We start from the raw sequence: 6000 nt of genomic DNA on the forward strand, positions 1-6000 counted from the left end.
CAACAACGTCACCTGCACAAACAACTATTGGCCAAGAAACCACTAAACAAGAGACAACCATTATTGCTGGAGAAACAACTAATGCTCAAGAGACAACAACTGCATCTGCACAAACAACTATTGGCCAAGAAACCACTAAACAAGAGACAACCATAATTGCTGGAGAAACAACTAATGCTCAAGAGACAACAACTTCATCTGCACAAACAACTATTGCGCAAGAAACCACTAAACAAGAGACAACCACTATTGCTGTGGAAACAACTAATGCTCAAGAGACAACAACTTCATCTGCACAAACAACTATTGGCCAAGAAACCACTAAAGAAGAGAAAACCACTATTGCTGTGGAAACAACTAATGCTCAAGAGACAACAACTTCATCTGCACAAACAACTATTGGCCAAGAAACCACTAAACAAGAGACAACTATTATTGCTGGAAAAACAACCAATGCTCAAGAGACAAAAACTGCATCTGCACAAACAACTATTGGCCAAGAAACCACTAAACAAGAGACAACCATTATTGCTGGAGAAACAACTAATGCTCAAGAGACGACAACTTCATCTGCACAAACAACTATTGGCCAAGAAACCACTAAACAAGAGACAACTATTATTGCTGGAAAAACAACCAATGCTCAAGAGACAACAACTGCATCTGCACAAACAACTATTGGCCAAGAAACCACTAAACAAGAGACAACCATTATTGCTGGAGAAACAACTAATGCTCAAGAGACAACAACTTCATATGCACAAACAACTATTGGCCAAGAAACCACTAAAGAAGAGAAAACCACTATTGCTGTGGAAACAACTAATGCTCAAGAGACAACAACTTCATCTGCACAAACAACTATTGGCCAAGAAACCACTAAACAAGAGACAACTATTATTGCTGGAAAAACAACCAATGCTCAAGAGACAACAACTTCATCTGCACAAACAACTATTGGCCAAGAAACCACTAAACAAGAGACAACCATTATTGCTGTGGAAACAACTAATGCTCAAGAGACGACAACTTCATCTGCACAAACAACTATTGGCCAAGAAACTTCTAAACAAGAGACAACCACTATTGCTGGAGAAACAACTAATGCTCAAGAGACAACAACTGCATCTGCACAAACAACTATTGGCCAAGGAACCACTAAACAAGAGACAACCACTATTCCTGGAGAAACAACTAATGCTCAAGAGACAACAACTGCATCTGCACAAACAACTATTGGCCAAGAAACCACTAAACAAGAGACAACCATAATTGCTGTAGAAACAACTAATCCTCAAGAGAGGACAAGTGCATCTGAGCAAACAACTATTGCGCAAGAAACCACTAAACAAGAGACAACCACTATTGCTGTGGAAACAACATATGCTCAAGAGACAACAACTTCATCTGCACAAAAAACTATTGGCCAAGAAACCACTAAACAAGAGACAACCATTATTGCTGTGGAAACAACTAATGCTCAAGAGACGAGAACTTCATCTGCACAAACAACTATTGGCCAAGAAACCACTAAACAAGAGACAAACACTTTTGCTGTGGAAACAAATAATGCTCAAGAGACAACAACTGCATCTGCACAAACAACTATTGCGCAAGAAACCACTAAACAAGAGACAACCATTAATGCTGGAGAAACAACTAATGCTCAAGAGACAACAACTGCATCTGCACAAACAACTATTGCGCAAGAAACCACTAAACAAGAGACAACCATTAATGCTGGAGAAACAACTAATGCTCAAGCGACAACAACTGCATCTGAGCAAACAACTATTGCGCAAGAAAACACTAAACAAGAGACAACCACTATTGCTGTGGAAAGAACTAATGCTCAAGAGACAACAACGTCACCTGCACAAACAACTATTGGCCAAGAAACCAGTAAACAAGAGACAACCATTATTGCTGGAGAAACAACTAATGCTCAAGAGACAACAACTGCATCTGCACAAACAACTATTGGCCAAGAAACCACTAAACAAGAGACAACCACTATTGCTGTGGAAACAACTAATGCTCAAGAGACAAAAACTTCATCTGCACAAACAACTATTGGCCAAGAAACCACTAAACAAGAGACAACCATTAATGCTGGAGAAACAACTAATGCTCAAGAGACAACAACTGCATCTGCACAAACAACTATTGGCCAAGAAACCACTAAACAAGAGACAACCATTAATGCTGGAGAAACAACTAATGCTCAAGCGACAACAACTGCATCTGAGCAAACAACTATTGCGCAAGAAAACACTAAACAAGAGACAACCACTATTGCTGTGGAAAGAACTAATGCTCAAGAGACAACAACGTCACCTGCACAAACAACTATTGGCCAAGAAACCAGTAAACAAGAGACAACCATTATTGCTGGAGAAACAACTAATGCTCAAGAGACAACAACTGCATCTGCACAAACAACTATTGGCCAAGAAACCACTAAACAAGAGACAACCACTATTGCTGTGGAAACAACTAATGCTCAAGAGACAAAAACTTCATCTGCACAAACAACTATTGGCCAAGAAACCACTAAACAAGAGACAACCATTATTGCTGTAGAAACACCTAATGCTCAAGAGACAACAACTGCATCTGCACAAACAACTATTGGCCAAGAAACCACTAAACAAGAGACAACCATTATTGCTGGAGAAACAACTAATGCTCAAGAGACAATAACTGCATCTGCACAAACAACTATGGCGCAAGAAACCACTAAACAAGAGACAACCACTATTGCTGTGGAAACAACTAATGCTCAAAAGACAACAACTTCATCTGCACAAACAACTATTGGCCAAGGAACCACTAAACAAGAGACAACTATTATTGCTGGAAAAACAACCAATGCTCAAGAGACAACAACTCCATCTGCACAAACAACTATTGGCCAAGAAACCACTAAACAAGAGACAACCACTATTGCTGTGGAAACAACCAATGCTCAAGAGACAACAACTTCATCTGCACAAACAACTATTGGCCAAGGAACCACTAAACAAGAGACAACCACTATTGGTGTGGAAACAACTAATGCTCAAGAGACAACAACTTCATCTGTACAAACAACTCTTGGCCAAGAAACCACTAAACAAGGGACAACCATTATTGCTGTAGAAACAACTAATGCTCAAGAGACGACAAGTGCATCTGCACAAACAACTATTGGCCAAGAAACCACTAAACAAGAGACAACCATTATTGCTGGAGAAACAACTAATGCTCAAGAGACAACAACTTCATCTGCACAAACAACTATTGGCCAAGAAACCACTAAACAAGAGACAACCATTATTGCTGTGGAAACAACTAATGCTCAAGAGACGACACCTTCATCTGCACAAACAATTATTGGCCAAGAAACTACTAAACAACAGACAACCACTATTGCTGGAGAAACAAATAATGCTCAAGAGACAACAACTGCATCTGCACAAACAACTCTTGGCCAAGGAACCACTAAACAAGAGACAACCACTATTGCTGGAGAAACAACTAATGCTCAAGAGACAACAACTGCATCTGCACAAACAACTATTGGCCAAGAAACCACTAAACAAGAGACAACCATAATTGCTGTAGAAACAACTAATGCTCAAGAGACGACAAGTGCATCTGAGCAAACAACTATTGCGCAAGAAACCACTAAACAAGAGACAACCACTATTGCTGTGGAAACAACAAATGCTCAAGAGACAACAACTTCATCTGCACAAACAACTATTGTCCAAGAAACCACTAAACAAGAGACAACTATTATTGCTGGAAAAACAACCAATGCTCAAGAGACAACAACTGCATCTGCACAAACAACTATTGGCCAAGGAACCACTAAACAAGAGACAACCACTATTGCTGTGGAAACAACTAATGCTCAAGAGACAACAACTTCATCTGTACAAACAACTCTTGGCCAAGAAACCACTAAACAAGAGACAACCATTATTGCTGTAGAAACAACTAATGCTCAAGAGACGACAAGTGCATCTGCACAAACAACTATTGGCCAAGAAACCACTAAACAAGAGACAACCATTATTGCTGTGGAAACAACTAATGCTCAAGAGACGACAACTTCTTCTGCACAAACAACTATTGGCCAAGAAACTACTAAACAAGAGACAACCATTATTGCTGGAGAAACAACTAATGCTCAAGAGACAACAACTGCATCTGCACAAGCAACTATTGGCCAAGGAACCACAAAACAAGAGACAACCACTATTGCTGGAGAAACAACTAATGCTCAAGAGACAACAACTGCATCTGCACAAACAACTATTGGCCAAGAAACCACTAAACAAAAGACAACCATAATTGCTGTAGAAACAACTAATCCTCAAGAGACGACAAGTGCATCTGAGCAAACAACTATTGCGCAAGAAACCACTAAACAAGAGACAACCTCTATTGCTGTGGAAACAACAAATGCTCAAGAGACAACAACTTCATCTGCACAAACAACTATTGGCCAAGAAACCACTAAACAAGAGACAACCATTATTGCTGTGGAAACAACTAATGCTCAAGAGACGACAACTTCATCTGCACAAACAACTATTGGCCAAGAAACCACTAAACAAGAGACAACCACTATTGCTGTGGAAACAACTAATGCTCAAGAAACAACAACTTCATCTGCACAAACAACTATTGGCCAAGAAACCATTAAACAAGAGACAACCACTATTGCTGTGGAAACAGCTAATGCTCAAGAGACAACAACTTCATCTGCACAAACAACTATTGGCCAAGAAACCAGTAAACAAGAGACAACCATTATTGCTGGAGAAACAACTAATGCTCAAGAGACAACAACTGCATCTGAGCAAACAACTATTGCGCAAGAAACCACTAAACAAGAGACAACCATTATTGCTGGAGAAACAACTAATGCTCAAGAGACAACAACTGCATCTGAGCAAACAACTATTGCGCAAGAAACCACTAAACAAGAGACAACCACTATTGCTGTGGAAAGAACTAATGCTCAAGCGACAACAGCGTCACCTGCACAAACAACTATTGGCCAAGAAACCAGTAAACAAGAGACAACCATTATTGCTGGAGAATCAACTAATGCTCAAGAGACAACAACTGCATCTGCACAAACAACTCTTGGCCAAGAAACCACTAAACAAGAGACAACCACTATTGCTGTGGAAACAACTAATGCTCAAGAGACAACAACTTCATCTGCACAAACAACTATTGGCCAAGAAACCACTAAACAAGAGACAACTATTATTGCTGGAAAAACAACCAATGCTCAAGAGACAACAAATGCATCTGCACAAACAACTATTGGCCAAGGAACCATTAAACAAGAGACAACCACTATTGCTGTGGAAACAACTAATGCTCAAGAGACAACAACTTCATCTGTACAAACAACTCTTGGCCAAGAAACCACTAAACAAGAGACAACCATTATTGCTGTAGAAACAACTAATGCTCAAGAGACGACAAGTGCATCTGCACAAACAACTATTGGCCAAGAAACCACTAAACAAGAGACAACCATTATTGCTGTGGAAACAACTAATGCTCAAGAGACGACAACTTCATCTGCACAAACAACTATTGGCCAAGAAACCACTAAACAAGAGACAACCATTATTGCTGGAGAAACAACTAATGCTCAAGAGACAACAATTGCATCTGCACAAGCAACTATTGGCCAAGAAACCACTAAACAAGAGACAACCATAATTGCTGTAGAAACAACTAATCCTCAAGAGACGACAAGTGCATCTGAGCAAACAACTATTGCGCAAGAAACTACTAAACAAGAGACAACCACTATTGCTGTGGAAACAACAAATGCTCAAGAGACAACAACTTCATCTGCACAAACAACTATTGGCCGAGAAACCACTAAACAAGAGACAACCATTATTGCTGTGGAAACAACTAATACTCAAGAGACGACAACTTCATCTGCACAAACAACTATTGGCCAAGAAACCACTAAAC

Source organism: Phyllobates terribilis, unplaced genomic scaffold (assembly GCF_046119375.1).
Source record: "Phyllobates terribilis strain yellow unplaced genomic scaffold, ASM4611937v1 Scaffold_2__4_contigs__length_985480577, whole genome shotgun sequence".
In the NCBI taxonomy this organism is placed as follows: Eukaryota; Metazoa; Chordata; class Amphibia; order Anura; family Dendrobatidae; genus Phyllobates; species Phyllobates terribilis.